Here is a 17,385-nt window from a genome sequence, read left to right as displayed (position 1 = left end):
AAAATACACACTCACAAATGATCACGAAGATAACAGATCAGAATTCAGAAGGCAGTAGCCACCCCCAAATCCATCAGATATACACGCGTGCAGCTCTGCTAGCCCAGATGTAACGATGCTGCCCAGATCCGCATGCATGTCTCGCCGAGGCCGCTGAGCGCCGCGTAGCTCGCACGCGCCGCCGCCTTACTCAGCCCGGACGCTCGGCCAATGATTGGCAGGCCGCAACCCTTTGGTCCTGTTTCCTCCGCCTTCCCTTGTCCAGATGAGCTAGTGGCCACCAACAAGGAACAGAGGAGGAACAGAATAGGAAATTAGAGGATTTCACAGGACGGGGAAAGGCAGGGAAAGGCCAACCGGGATGGTTGGGGCCTTGGGGGAGCGCAAGAAATTCGTTGGCGATCGAGAGGAAGGTAGCACGGTGTAGCTGTATGCGGCGCTACTGGGCAATCGAGCGGGGGCCGGGCCGGACTGCGGAGGCAATCGTGATGAAGCGCACATAGGACGTACCACGGTCGTATTAGCGTTTCAATCTTACTAGTGGGGTTACTCCACTAAGATGATTTGGAAAAAAAATACTTAGAAAACACAAATAGGATTAAAGAAAACACATGACATATTTTAAGAGACGTGTGTTACACGTGCAATCTTACTAGTGGGGTTAAGGTTAACAAACCAAGCCTCCATCATTTGAACTAACTAACTGCAGTAGTTTCATAGTTAGGAGCAAGTTCTACTAGGGATTTATCCTCAATTTCTTTATGCTTAGTAACATGATTAAAGAGTTCTTCAATGTTATCTCTCCCAATTAAAGAACCACTACCTATTGATATGTCTTTCGGAACGTACTTAGGGATAAACATAATGAGCTAAAAAGTAAAGCAAGAAAATAACAACTACAATAGAAACTATTTTTTGTGTTTTTGATATAGAGAAGAAAACAAGATAAAATAAATAAAACTAAGCAAAACAATAACAAAGTAAAGAGATTGGAGTTGAGAGACTCCCCTTGCGGAAATCATCTTTCTCCCCGGCAACGGCGCCAGGAAGTCTTGATGGTGCTCGGTACAAGCAGTTGGGAAACCTGAAGAGGAAGGTGTTTTGAGCATAGCAGCAAGTTTTCCCTCAGTAAGAAACCAAGGTTTAATCGACCAGTAGAAGAAAGGAGTGAATTTTGAAGGTGTTGCTGGCTGACTATTGGCAGGACGCACTACCGGAGTCAGCAACAACGTGGAACCTGCACACAACACAATATCAATACTTTGCCCCAACTCACAGTGAGGTTGTCAATCTCACTGATTTTGCTGAATCAAAGGAGTAAATGTATCGAGTGGAATGAGATGTTTGCAGTAATTAAAGAGAATAGAGTTTGCAATAATTAAACAGAGCAGGATTGCAGTGGTTGAATTTATCAGTGTAAAATAAAAGGACCGGGGTCCACAGTTCACTAGTGGTGTCTCTCCATAAAGATAATAGCATGTTGGGTGAACAAATTACAGCTGGGCAATTGACAAAATAAATATCATACATAGAAAGACGACTACTATGAGATTCGTTTGGGCATTACAACATAATACATAGACCGTAATCTAGCTGCGTCTATGACTAATAATCCACCTTCCGATTAGCGTCCGCACCCCTTTCAGTATTAAGGTGCAAGCAACAGATAATTGCATTAAGCATTATGTGTAAAGTAAACAATAGAATTACTCTTGGATAAAACATTGTTGTTTTCTCCCTAGTAGCAACAACAGATCTACAATCTTAGAAGTTATTGTCACTCTTCCTGAAAACTAGAGGCATGAACCCACTATCGATCATAAATACTTCTAGAGTCACAAGCATCTACTTGGCCAAAGAATCTACTAGCAACGGTGAGCATGCAAGATCACAAATAACATTTGACATCAATCTCAACCATATTATTCAATATTCATTGGATCCCAAGCAAACACAACATGTAACATTACATAAAGATGATCTTTATCATGATAGGCAGCTCACGAGATATAAACATGAGGCCAAATTAGAGAAGACAACCATATAGCTACTTTTATGGACCCATAGTCCAGGGATGAACTACTCACGCATCACTTCAGAGGCGGGCATGGTGATGTAGATGCCTCCGGAGATGATTTTCCCCTCCGGTAGGTGCTGGGAAGAACTTCAGAACCCTCCCAAAATGTGTTCTGCGATGGCTGCCGCGACGGAACTTTTCATGGATGGAGACTCGGGTGTTTAGGGTTTTGCCGAGAAGATGTATATATAGGCGGAAGGGCGAGGTCGGTGGAGGCCAGGGGGCCCACACCATCCCTTAGCATGACCAAGGTTGGGGCCACGCCTAGGGCAGGCGTGGCCGCCCTACTGTGCCTCTTCTTCCACCCTTCGGTCTCCGGCTTCGTTACGGTAAAATATTGACTTCGGCTTTAGTTTTGTCCAATTCCGAGAATATTTCATGTACAACTTTTCTGAAACCAAAAACAACAGAAAACAAGGAACTGGCACTGTGGCATCTTTCCAATAGGTTAGTGCCAGAAAATGTATAAAAGTGTAACGAAGTGCAAGTATAACATAGTAGAATTGGTGTAAAACAAGCATGGAGCATCAAAAATTATAGATACGTTTGAAACGTATCACTTCGCAACCTATGAGCGTGCAAGAGACAACAGGGTTACAAGGCACACACAACGTCCGCAAAAGTAACAACATATTATCTAAACACAAAAAAACAGAGCTTGCACGCCCGGGGGAAACAAAGTGTTACGAAGCTAATTATGGCCACTGGACAAAGCTGTAGATTCCCGCAGTGGTCGAGAGGAGACCCAGTAGGGAGGGAGAGCGAGTCGGGGAATTTGACTGGGAGGTGCGCTTACACTCCCTGATGGTCATGGTGTGTGATACGTCTCAAACGTATCTATAATTTCTTATGTTCCATGCTACTTTTATGATGATACTCACATGTTTTATACACACTTTATGTCATTATTATGCATTTTCCGGCACTAACCTATTGACGAGATGCCGAAGAGCCAGTTGCTGTTTTCTGCTATTTTTGGTTTCAGAAATCCAACAAAGGAAATATTCTCGTAATTGGACGAAATCAACGCCCAGGGTCTTATTTTTCCACGAAGCTTTCAGAAGACCGAAGGGGATACGAAGTGGGGCGACGAGGCGCCGACACCACAGGGCCGCGCGGCCTGGGTGGGGCCCGTGCCGCCCTATGGTGTGGGCCCCTCGCGCCGCCTCCAACCCTACCCTTCCGCCTACTTAAATCCTTCGTCGCGAAAACCCCAGTACCGAGAGCCACGATACGAGAAAACATACTGAGACGCCGCCGCCGCCAATCCCATCTCGGGGGATTCAGGAGATCGCCTCCGGCACCCCGCCGGAGAGGGGAATCATCTCCCGGAGGACTCTTCATCACCATGATCGCCTCCGGATTGATGTGTGAGTAGTTCACCCCTGGACTATGGGTCCATAGCAGTAGCTAGATGGTGGTCTTCTCCTTATTGTGCTATCATGTTAGATCTTGTGAGCTGCCTATCATGATTAAGATCATCTATTTGTAATGCTACATGTTGTGTTTGTTGGGATCCGATGAATATGGAATACTATGTCAAGTTGATTACCAATCTATCATATATGTTGTTTATGTTCTTGCATGCTCTCCGTTGCTAGTAGAGGCTCCGGCCAAGTTGATACTTGTAACTCCAAGAGGGAGTATTTATGCTCGATAGTGGGTTCATGCCTCCATTGAATGCGGGACGATGACAGAAAGTTCTAAGGTTGTGGATGTGATGTTGCCACTAGGGATAAAACATCAATTCTTTGTCTAAGGATATTTGTGTTGATTACATTACGCACCATACTTAAAGCAATTGTCTGTTGTTTGTAACTTAATACTGGAAGGGGTTCGGATGATAACCTGAAGGTGGACTTTTTAGGCATAGATGCATGCTGGATAGCGGCCTATGTACTTTGTCGTAATGCCCCGATTAAATCTCATAGTAGTCATCGTGACATGTATGTGCATTGTTATGCCCTCTCTATTTGTCAATTGCCCAACTCGTAATTTGTTCACCCAACATGCTATTTATCTTATGGGAGAGACACCACTAGTGAACTGTGGACCCCGGTCCATTCTTTTACATCTGAAATACAATCTACCGCAATACTTGTTCTTTACTTGTTCTTCGCAAACAAACATCATCTTCCACACTATACATTTAATCCTTTGTTTACAGCAAGCCGGTGAGACTGACAACCTCACTGTTACGTTGGGGCAAAGTACTTTGATTGTGTTGTGCAGGTTCCACGTTGGCGCCGGAATCCCTAGTGTTGCGCCGCACTACACTCCGCCACCAACGACCTTCACGTGTTCCTTGACTCTAGTGGTTCGATAACCTTGGTTTCTTACTGAGGGAAAACTTGCTACTGTACGCATCACACCTTCCTCTTGGGGTTCCCAACGGACGTGTGTCCAACACGCCAACAACAAGACTTTTTCTGGCGCCGTTGCCGGGGACCTGAAGAAAAGTTACACCACAAAGATTTCTATCTCCCACGTCAACTGCACGCCAGCAGACTTTTTCTGGCGCCGTTGCCGGGGAGATCAAGACACGCTGCAAGGGGAGTCTCCCACATCCAATCTCTTTACTTTGTTTTTGTCTTGCTTTACTTTACTTTATTTACTGCTTTGTTTGTTCTCTATATCAAAAACACAAAAAAAATTTAGTTACTAGCTTTACTTTATTTACTGTCTTGTTTGCGTTCTCTATATTAAAAACACAAAAAGATTAGTTACTTGCATTTACTTTATTTAGTTTGCTTTATTTACTACTGCTAAAATGAATACCCCTGAGAATACTAAGTTGTGTGACTTCACTAGCACAAATAATAATGATTTCCTATGCACACCTATTGCTCCACCTGCTACTACAGCAGAATTTTTTGAAATTAAACCTGCTTTACTAAGTCTTGTTATGAGAGAGTAATTTTCTGGTGTTAGTTCTGATGATGCTGCTGCCCATCTTAATAATTTTGTTGAACTTTTTGAAATGCAAAAGTATAAAGATGTAGATGGAGACATTACAAAATTGAAATTGTTTCCTTTCTCCTTAAGAGGAAGAGCTAAAGATTGGTTGCTATCTTTGCCTAAGAATAGTATTGATTCATGGACTAAATGTAAGGATGCTTTCATTGGTAGATATTATCCTCCTGCTAAAATTATATCTTTGAGAAGTAGAATAATGAATTTTAAGCAATTGGATAATGAACATGTTGCTCAAGCATGGGAGAGAATGAAATCTTTGGTGAAGAATTGCCCTACCCATGGACTGACTACTTGGATGATCATCCAAACCTTTTATGCAGGACTGAATTTTTCTTCGCGGAACCTATTGGATTCAGCTGCTGGAGGTAGTTTTATGTCCATTACTTTGGGGGCGGCAACAAAGCTTCTTGATAATATGATGATCAATTACTCTGAATGGCGCACTGAAAGGGCTCCACAAGGTAAGAAGGTAAATTCTGTTGAAGAAACCTCCTCCTTGAGTGATAAGATTGATGCTATTATGTATATGCTTGTGAATGGTAGATCTAATGTTGATCCTAATAATGTTCCTTTAGCTTCATTGGTTGCCCAAGAAGAACATGTTGATGTGAACTTCATTAAAAATAATAATTTCAACAACAATGCTTATAGGAATAATTCTGGTAACAACTATAGGCCATATCCTTCTAATAATGGTAATGGTTATGGTAATTCTTACAACAATAATAGAAGTGTACCCCCTGGTCTTGAAGCCATGCTTAAAGAATTCATTAGTACACAAACTGCTTTTAACAAATCTGTTGAGGAATAGCTTGGTAAAATTGATATTCTTGCTTCTAAGGTTGATAGTCTTGCTGCTGATGTTGATCTTTTAAAATTGAAAGTTATGCCTAATGAAGATAAAGATATTAAGTCATTTGCTACATCAAACGCCATCCAAGTTCGAATTAATGAGAATATTAGATTGATGGCTGAATTGCATGCTAGGTGGGAAAGAGAAGAAAACGAAAAACTTGCTAAAGAGAATAATGTAGCTAAAGTTTGGACTATTACCACCACTAGTAATGATGATGCTTCACATGTTGCTAAACCTCCTACTATCAATGGTAAAATAATTGGTGTTAGCAATGTTTCTACTCCTAGTGCAAAGCGTGCAAAACTACCTGAAACTGCTGAAATTGATAAAACTGCTGAAATTTTTCAAAATATTGGGGACAATGATCCCATTGCTATAGATCATAGTGGTTTAGATTTTTATGATTGTCATATCTCTGAAGTTATAAAGTTATTACAAAAACTTGCTAAAAGTCCCAATGCTAGTGCTATAAATTTGGCCTTTACAAAACATATTACAAATGCTCTCATCAAAGCAAGAGAAGATAAACTAAAACTTGAGACTTCTATTCCTAGGAAGTTAGAAGATGGTTGGGAGCCCATCATTAAGATGAAGTTCAATGATTTTGATTGTAATGATTTATGTGATCTTGGTGCAAGTATTTCTGTTATGCCTAAGAAAATCTATGATATGCTTGACTTGCCACCATTGAAAAATTGTTATTTGGATGTTAATCTTGCTGATCATGCTATAAAGAAACCTTTGGGGAGGATTGATAATGTTCGCATTATGGTTAACAATAACCTTGTCCCCGTTGATTTTGTTGTCTTGGACATTGAATGCAATGCATCTTGTCCCATTATATTGGGAAGACCTTTTCTTCGAACTGTTGGTGCTACTATTGATATGAAGGAAGGTAATATTAAGTATCAATTTCCTCTCAAGAAAGGTATGGAACACTTCCCTAGAAAGAGAATGAAGTTACCTTATGATTCTATTATTAGAACAAATTATGATGTTGATGCTTCATCTCTTGATAATACTTGATTCACACTTTACGCGCCTAGTTGAAAGGCGTTAAAGAAAAGCGCTTACGGGAGACAACCCATTATTTTACTACAGAACTTTTGTTTTATATTTGAGTCTTGGAAGTTGTTACTACTGTAGCAACCTCTCCTTATCTTTATTTTATTGCATTGTTGTGCCAAGTAAAGTCTTTGATAGTAAAGATGATACTAGATTTGGATTACTGCGCAGAAACAGATTTCTTACTGTCACGAAATTGAGCAGCCCCGACTGTAAATAACTCAGAAAAATCTGCTAATTTACGTGCGTGATCCTCAGATATGTACGCAACTTTCACTCAATTTGAGCATTTTCATCTGAGCAAGTTAAGTGCCCCAGAAAAATTCGTCTTTACGGACTGTTCTGTTTTGACAGATTCTGCCTTTTATTTCGCATTGCCTGTTTTGCTATGTTTGATGGATTTCTTTGTTCCATTAACTTTCAGTAGCTTTGTGCAATGTCCAGAAGTGTTAAGAATGATTATGTCACCTCTGAATATGTGAATTTTCGATTATGCACTAACCCTCTAATGAGTTTGTTTTGAGTTTGGTATGGAGGAAGTTTTCAAGGGTCAAGAGAGGAGGATGATACAATATGATCAAGAAGAGTGAAAAGTCTAAGCTTGGGGATGCCCCCGTGGTTCATCCCTGCATATTTTAAGAAGACTCAAGCATCTAAGCTTGGGGATGCCCAAGGCATCCCTTCTTCATCGACAACTTATCGGGTCACCTCTAGTGAAACTATATTTTTATTCCGTCACATCTTATGTGCTTTACTTGGAGCGTCTGTTTGCTTTTGTTTTTGTTTTTGTTTGAATAAAATCGGATCCTAGCATTCCTTGTGTGGGAGAGAGACACGCTCCGCTATTGCATATGAACACATGTGTTCTTAGCTTTACTTTTAATGTTCATGGCGAAGGTTGAAACTCGCTTCGTTCATTGTTATATGGTTGGAAACGAGAAAATGCTTCATGTGGTAATTGGTATAATGTCTTGAATAATTTGATACTTGGCAATTGTTATGCTCATATAGATCATGTTTAAGCTCTTGCATCATGTACTTTGTACCTATTAATGAAGAACTACATAGAGCTTGTTAAAATTTGGTTTGCATGATTGGTCTCTCTAGAGTCTAGATATTTTCTGCTTAAGGTGTTTGAACAACAAGGAGACAGTGTAGAGTCTTATAATGCTTGCAGTATGTTCTTATGTATGTTTTGCTGTACCATTTTATACTTGAGTTTGCTTGAAACAACCTTGCTAGCCTAAGCCTTGTATTGAGAGGAATTCTTCTCGTGCATCCAAATCCTTGAGCCAAAAACTATGCCATTTGTGTCCACCATACCTACCTACTACATGGTATTTCTCTGCCATTCCAAAGTACATTGCTTGAGTGCTACGTTTAAAATTCTATTCTTTGCCTTTGCAATATATAGCTCATGGGAAAATAGCCTTAAAAACTATTATGGTGAAGAATATGTAGCTATGTATCTTATTTCTTATAAGTTGCTTGTTGAGAGGTAACCATGCTTCTGGGGACGCCATCAACTTTTACACATTTTTTGAATATCATGTGAGTTGCTATGCATGTTCGTCTTGTCTGAAGTAAGGGCGATTTTCATGATCAAATGGTTTGAGTATGCATATTGTTAGAGATGAACATCGGGCCGCTAACTAAAGCCATGAATCATGGTGGAAGTTTCAGTTTGGACAATAAATCCTCAATCTTTTATGAGAATATTATCTGTTGTTGAATGCTTATGCATTAAAGAGGAGTCCATTATCTGTTGTCTATGTTGTCCCGGCTTGGATGTCTAAGTTTAGAATAATCAAAAACGAGAAATCAAATGCGATCTTTCTCCTTAGACCTTTGTACAGGAGGCATAGAGGTACCCCTTTGTGACACTTGGTTGAAACATATGTTATGCAATGATAATCCGTGTTAATCCAAGCTAATTAGGACAAGGTGCGAGCACTATTGGTAATCTATGCATGAGGCTTGCAACTTATAAGATGTCTTATACATAACACATATGATTTATTACTACCGTTGACAAAATTGTTTCTATGTTTTCAAAATGAAAAGCTCTAGCACAAAAATAGTAATCCATGCTTCCCTCTGCGAAGGGCCTATCTTCTACTTTATTTTTGAGTCAGTTTACCTACTTCTTTCTATCTTAGAAGCAAACACTTGTGTAAACTGTGTGCATTGATTCTTACATGTTTACCTATTGCACTTGTTATATTGATTTATGTTGACAATTATCCATGAGATAAACATGTTGAAGTTGAAAGCAACCGCTGAAACTTATATCTTCCTTTGTGTTGCTTCAAAGCTTTCTACTCAGAATCTATTGCTTTATGAGTGAACTCTTATGCAAGTCTTATTGATGCTTGTCTTGAAAGTATTATTCATGAAAAGTCTTTGCTATATGATTCAGTTGTTTACTCATTGTCTTTACCATTGCTTCGAATCGCTGCATTCATCTCATATGCTTTACAATAGTATTGATCAAGATTACGATATCATGTCACTTCAGAAATTATCATTGTTATCATTTACATACTCGAGGGCGAGTAGGAACTAAGCTTGGGGATGCTTGATACGTCTCAAACGTATCTATAATTTCTTATGTTCTATGCTACTTTTATGATGATACTCACATGTTTTATACACACTTTATGTCATTATTATGCATTTTCCGGCACTAACCTATTGACGAGATGCCAAAGAGCCAGTTGCTGTTTTCTGCTGTTTTTGGTTTCAGAAATCCTACAAAGGAAATATTCTCGGAATTGGACGAAATCTACGCCAAGGGTCTTATTTTTCCACGAAGCTTCCAGAAGACCAAAGGGGATACGAAGTGGGGAAACGAGGCGCCGACACCACAGGGCCGCGCGGCCTGGGTGGGGCTCGCGCCGCCCTATGGTGTGGGCCCCTCGCGCCACCTCCAACCCTACCCTTCCGCCTACTTAAAGCCTTCGTCGCGAAAACCCCAGTACCGAGAGCCACGATACGAGAAAACATACTGAGACGCCGCCGCCGCCGCCAATCCCATCTCGGGGGATTCAGGAGATCGCCTCCGGCACCCTGCCGGAGAGGGGAATCATCTCCCGGAGGACTCTTCATCACCATGATCGCCTCCGGATTGATGTGTGAGTAGTTCACCCCTGGACTATGGGTCCATAGCAGTAGCTAGATGGTGGTCTTCTCCTCATTGTGCTATCATGTTAGATCTTGTGAGCTGCCTATCATGATCAAGATCATCTATTTGTAATGCTACATGTTGTGTTTGTTGGGATCCGATGAATATGGAATACTATGTCAAGTTGATTATCAATCTATCATATATGTTGTTTATGTTCTTGCATGCTCTCCGTTGCTAGTAGAGGCTCTGGCCAAGTTGATACTTGTAACTCCAAGAGGGAGTATTTATGCTAGATAGTGGGTTCATGCCTCCATTGAATGCGGGACGAGTGACGAGAAAGTTCTAAGGTTGTGGATGTGCTTGTTGCCACTAGGGATAAAACATAAATGCTTTGTCTAAGGATATTTGTGTTGATTACATTACGCACCATACTTAATGCAATTGTCCGTTGTTTGCAACTTAATACTGGAAGGGGTTCGGATGATAACCTGAAGGTGGACTTTTTAGGCATAGATGCATGCTGGATAGCGGTCTATGTACTTTGTCATAATGCCCTGATTAAATCTCATAGTAGTCATCATGATATGTATGTGCATTGTTATGCCCTCTCTATTTGTCAATTGCCCAACTCGTAATTTGTTCACCCAACATGCTATTTATCTTATGGGAGAGACACCACTAGTGAACTGTGGACCCCGGTCCATTCTTTTACATCTGAAATACAATCTACTGCAATAGTTGTTCTTTACTGTTCTTCGCAAACAAACATCATCTTCCACACTATACATTTAATCCTTTGTTTACAGCAAGCCGGTGAGATTGACAATCTCACTGTTAAGTTGGGGCAAAGTACTTTGATTGTGTTGTGCAGGTTCCACGTTGGCACCGGAATCCCTGGTGTTGCGCCGCACTACACTCCGCCACCAACGACCTTCACCTGTTCCTTGACTCCTACTGGTTCGATAACCTTGGTTTCTTACTGAGGGAAAACTTGCTGCTGTACGCATCACACCTTCCTCTTGGGGTTCCCAACGGACGTGTGTCCAACACGCCAACAGCAGTGTGCACGCAGATGTTAGAGGAGGATGAATCGGTGACCGTGTCGTCGGTATGTGGGGCGCCATGTAAATTCCTTAGACGAGGATATAGAGCTCGAAGAGGCGCTTCTTCCGGTTCTCTTGGCTCGGCGAGGGGCGTTCGGAGGTGGCGGCACCATGGTGGTCTGTAGAGGTGATGCTCCTTTCGTTTGCTCACAGAGAAAAGGAAAACGTGGGGAGAGAGGAGGAAAGAAGAAACGGAAGAGGAGCGCTAGGGTTTCCAGGATGAGGCTTTAAGAACAGGGAAGGGAGCAGGTGGGAGCGGTGGTGCGGTGTGACATCGGGCAGGAGCCTCACACTCCTCGCGTGAGAGGGAGGAACACGACAGAGGAGGAGCCTCTCCTTCGCTTGAAGAGGTACGTGCTGGTCTTGGGCTGAAGAGAATTGGGGCCACTACGGTGCATGGACTGGGCTGCTCGGGAAGAAGGGAAAAGAAGTCCAAGGGGAGCAGAGAGAGGCCCAGAGAAAGAGGAGTGTTTTCGGGGGTTTTCTGAGTTTCCCCCTTTTTATTTTAAATAGATTTGAATTTTTTTTGAAAACTAGACCGAAACAAAACAAATTTCATTTTAAATTTTCAAAGCATTGCAAAATATTTATTTTGTTTTAGTAGTTTTGTTTTAGGGTTTTACTAATATAATAGAAAAGAGGAGGGTTTTTATTATATAACCAATATGAGAAGGAAATAAAATAATTTAGGGTTTATTAAATAATTTTATTTCTTAAATAAACATGGTTGATATGATGCATATGCCATAATGTTGCACAAAAGAAAAAAGCGCAAACACAGCTAATAGGGGTTTTTCCGGGGCCGTTACATTCCCCAATAAATAAACTATCAAGCTTCAAAAAAGTTTAATTAATTTAATTACCATAATTAGAATTATATTAGCAATATATTTCTTTCCTTCATAAAAAAAGAACTATGTAACTAACATAAACTACTCGAATGAAAAGATTGAAAGTTTTGGGTAGTTAGAGAATTCTCGTACTTCCGTACTTCTTCGCCTTGAATACAAAAAAAAGTAAGGAAAAATATGATTAAGTGAATTTAGGCGATTTATAGTAGAGGCATATAGACCCAATTTTTTCATCAAAATAAAGATATTCAATTTGATTTGACTAGACTTAAGAGTTTTTTATGTTTTGTGAGAAAGAAAGTGAATGCTTAGAAATGCATCTAGTCTAAGAGTTCATAAAATACCATTATTCTCTTTAATAAATTAGTAAACTTTTGTCTTGTGTGGAGTACTATCAGAAACAATCTAGGACGGAAGGATTCGAACCTCTGAGTAACGGGAGAAAAACCGGCTGCCTTACCACTTGGCCACGCCCCATTTCGTTTTATGCGACACTAATAAACACTATTATGTTTATTTGTTATTCGTCAATCCCATTTCAATTATATAAAAATGAAGAATATTCTCTTGCTAGTATTCTAGAAATGTAGATAATATAGAATCAAAAAAATGCATTGATCATTAGATGGAGTTCTATTAAGATATTATATGAAAGTTGAATTTCTTCCACTCTCATTTGAGAGTGCAAATACGAGGAGGTATTTTGTGTTTGGGAAAGTACGAAGAAAAAAGATTTTGAATCTGCCTTCTCCTTTTCCCTTAGAAAAATAACTCAATCAAAATCCAATTATTTACTCTACAAGAATAAAATGCTTGTTATGCCTAATATACTTAGTTTAACCTGTATCTTTTTTAGTTCCGTTCTTTATCTGACTATTTTTTTCTTTGACAAATTGCCCGGAGCTTATGCAATTTTCAACCCCATCGTGCATGTTATGCTTGTCATACCTTTATTCTTTTTCTGATTATCCTTTGTTTGGCAAGCTGCTTTAAGTTTTTGATGAAATGTTTAGTACTCTATCTACCAAATTGAATGGTGTATTCATTTCAAAAAAATTAAAAAATGGGTAAAAGGTGATAACTTTTATATTTTGATATTATGAACCTTCAAATCTGAAATGCAAATTCTTTTACATTGAATGGGTAGTCTGCATCAATAAATTTTGATCCGCCTTTCTACCCTTCTGCACCTACGTTGAGCGGGTACCTTTTGGTACCTACACAATACCTAACCCTATTTTTATATTGATGAAAGTGCTTATTATAAATGAATTCTTCCCATTTTTTCAAGAATTAATTTTTGCATTTTTAACTATAAAAATAAACAAAATAAAATTAATTGTAGTGGATCCATGTGGTAAGGAAAAACTTGTAATCTATTCCTTAAAAAAATCTTGAAGATTATGTAATGATTACACTCGAACTTTTTGTTTATACAGTAGTAATATTCTTTGTTTCCCTCTTTATCTTTGGATTCTTATCTAATGACCCAGGACCGATTCCGGCGTGAGGAGTAAAAATTCTATTTATTTTTTCTTACCAATTGGATTTGGTTCGAAAATTTACCTATAAGAAAATCTGGGGTCATAATTCCTTCCAATTTTATAATCTAAAATGATCCGAGGGAACGGAAAGAGAGGGATTCGAACCCTCGGTACAAAAAAATTGTACAACGGGTTAGCTATCCGCCACAGCCATCTCTCCCAGTTCCAAATCAAAAGGTTTACGTGATATGATAGAGATAAGAAATAATGATTGCAAAAAAGCTTTTTTTCTTTCAAAAGTCTATAAAAATAAAAGGAGGATTCTTAAAAAAGGACTTTCCACCCATGATATTGAGAGGGAATGAGAATATAGGGGTTACTTTTATTTTAACTACCAAAGTGTGGCCCTCGCAAATGCGAGGGCATCATCTATTGTGCGATCTATACTAATTGATGATTGCATTAATATTTCTATAATTATGTAGGTAACACTACTATATGTTGTTCGCAAACACTATGCACTATATTATGATTATACTATAGGCATCCAGTATGTTAGTCTAACAATTATGTAAATGTGACACGACTGGTCCTTTACATACTCTCATATCAGTAGCGTAAGTTCAGGTGGAGAGTGACAAGGTATCAACTTGTCAATGCGTACGGATTGTAGACTAGGGTTTTCGTGGAAGTAGTGGGCAAGTAGATCTCAAGGGTTTCAGCCGGAAAAGTACTCGACTGCTCAGAAACTAGGGTTGTGTTGACAATGAAATCGATCCTCTCTTCGTCCCTCAACTCCCCCTTATATAGGAGGCGGAGCCGAGGGTTTCGTATTACACAAGTTTACAGATTCCAGGTTACTCTTTGAGTTCGACCCGTAAAGTTACAAATCTCTTGATTCCTAATACAATTCTATCTTTCCATATCATCAGCAAATTGGGCTTCCGAGCTTCATATTCGTTGACTCACACTACAAGAAAAGTTCTGATAGACAACGTCTCAAAATCGTCCGCTAAGGGGTATTTTTCGTCGCCTATGGGCCTAACCCGACGATATGGGTTCTGTTATCGAAACTGCGTCAGGCAAAGTCCTACGACGATTTTTTCGGTCCGTCGCGCTTGGGCGCCCTTCCGCCACGGAAAATCGGACCGTTGCGAAGTGTTTCCGGGAGCCCGTTGACTGCCGACGTCATGCAAGCCGACACGTGGCGGACGCCGTTAATCGGCGGCTAACGGCGTTAACCGCCGAAACCCCGTGATAGATGGTAGGCCCACACGAGGCCTCGCCACGTCTTAAGCGGGCCGGCCCATTAAGTTTGCGGGCCGGGCCAGCTGACTTAGTTTGACCGGTCAACTATATAGCTGGGCTGGTCCATTAGTTACGTGGGCCGGGCCTAACCTCTAAGGTTGATCGGTCAAAAGATTAATGGGCCGGCCCACTAAGCATGTGGGCCGGGCCGAATGCACTCGTTTGACCGGTCAACGGGCAAAAGGGCCGGCCCACAAAACATGTGGGACCCACTTTCTCGTTATCGGGCCGGCCCATTTACCAAGTGGGGTCCACCTTAAAGCAAGTGGGCCGGCCCAAGAAGTTATTGGGCCGGCCCAATTAGCTTCGTGGGTCCCATTTTCCTCCTATCGGGCCGGCCCATTTAGCACGTGGGGTCCACATTAGATCAAATGGGCCGGCCCAACAAGCCGATGGGTCGGGCCAAAAGCACGAGTGGGTCCCGCTTTCTCGTTAATGGGCCAGCCCATTTAGTATGTGGGGTCCACCATACCGCAAGTGGGTCGGCCCAACAAGATAGTGGGCGGGCCAAAAACACAGTGGGTCCCACTTTCTCGTTGAAGGGCCGGCCCATTTAGTATGTGGGGTCCACCATATAGCAAGTGGGCCGGCCCAACACGCTAGTGGGCCGGGCCAAAAGCACAGGTGGGTCCCACCTTCCTGTTATCGGGCCGGCCCATTTAGTATGTGGGGTCCACCATACTGCAAGTGGGCCGCCCAACAAGATAGTTGGCCGGGCCAAAAACACAGGTGGGTCCCACTTTCCTGTTAAAGGGCCGGCCCATTTAGTACGTAGGGTCCACCTTATAGCAAGTGGGCCGGCCCAACAAGATAGTGGGCCGGGCCAAAAACACAGGTGGGTCCCACTTTCCTGTTGAAGGGCCGGCCCATTTAGTATGTGGGGTCCACCATATAGCAAGTGGGCCGGCCCAACACGCTAGTGGGCCGGGCCAAAAGCACAGGTGGGTCCCACCTTCCTGTTACTGGGCCAGCCCATTTAGTATGTGGGGTCCACCATACTGCAAGTGGGCCGGCCCAACAAGATAGTGGGCCGGGCCAAAAACACAGGTGGGTCCCACTTTCCTGTTAAAGGGCCGGCCCATTTAGTACGTAGGGTCCACCTTATAGCAAGTGGGCCGGCCCAACAAGATAGTGGGCCGGGCCAAAAACACAGGTGGGTCCCACTTTCCTCTTAAATGGTCGGCCCATTTAGTATGTGGGGTCCACCACAAAAGCAATTGGGCTGGCCCAATTAGTTAGTGGGCCGGCCCAGTAGTGGGTGGGGTCCACATTAAAGCAAGTGGGCCGGCCCAATTAGAGAGTGGGGTCCACCGTAAATAAAGTGGGCTGGCCCAATAAGTAAATGGGCTGGCCCAATAAGTAAGTGGGCCAGCCCGTTTAGTTGCTGTTTATATGCCGGCATAATAGGCGCTTTAGGATTTTGCGGGCCGGCACATATGTGATTTCGGTTAATTGGGCCGTTTAAGGGATGGGAATTCGTGATTTAGATACTGAGAATATTTACGCAACATTGATTTCTGTCGGATAGCCTCACTTACCACAAGAAACAAAGAAACAATGCGCGAAAGAACTATAAAAACTAACTAAATATTACATCAGCTGCACGGCTTTGAAAAAATATTACAGAACCCAGAGAAATTGAATGGTAATTAAACCTAGCCATACAATGAAGCGATCCGGCAATCTTTTAAGTTGTCCATGTGTTGACTGCCAAAACCCACCGGCGGGCAGCGGCCTTGTCAACACTGTAGAGCCGGGGGGAGCCTAGAGCTGCGGCTGGCTGAGACCCCTCCGAGCGACGGCCCGCAATGCTCTTCTGGTCACACGCGGCGTTGCGAAGTGCAGGGCGTGCCACCCGACCTATACCCGGTCGGGAAGGTGATGATACTCGCCTCGCTTAGTTTCTCGCAGGGCATACATGTAAACATTAAATACGAGCCTCGATCGGCTCTCGAGTTATCTCCGTGAATCGGCTCAAAGAGCCGATCCACCCATGATCCGTACGGGGTGTACGAATACTTGGTGGTCTCGCTTGATCAAGATGAAGCTAATGAGATCTACGACGATTTAGGGTTTTCACCACATAATCGGATCATCCTACTCCGAAGTTGGGCCGGATGGCCACGCACGGTGCTCGTAAGCCGATCCTAAACAAGGCCAAAAAACCAACATGAAGTTGATCCTAGGAACATCCCGTTTAGGACTTGCGAACGCCACCCTACGTGCCACGGGATCCTCCCCCCTTTGTAAGGCCAAACTATTGCGGATATTAAACTAATCCTTGTAGAACAAGGAGCAATCGTAACGGATCAGATCTACTAAATAATGATCAAGCGGGGTGCCGCCCCCACACCTGAGATAGGCGTGAGGACGGCTAGATATGCAAGGGTTGCACTACGTAAGCATGCTTAAACGAAGAACAGTGCTAACCCTAACACATCTAATGATAACTACGTTGCTCGCCATCAAAAGCGCTTCAGTACGAGCAACGCATGAACAACGTGGAGCTTGTGCTGCCTAGATCGCAAGATGCGATCT

This window comes from Lolium rigidum, chromosome 1 (genome assembly GCF_022539505.1).
Source record: "Lolium rigidum isolate FL_2022 chromosome 1, APGP_CSIRO_Lrig_0.1, whole genome shotgun sequence".
NCBI lineage: Eukaryota > Viridiplantae > Streptophyta > Magnoliopsida > Poales > Poaceae > Lolium > Lolium rigidum.
The sequence above is the reverse complement of the archived record's forward strand: the minus strand, read 5'-3'. Positions refer to the sequence as shown.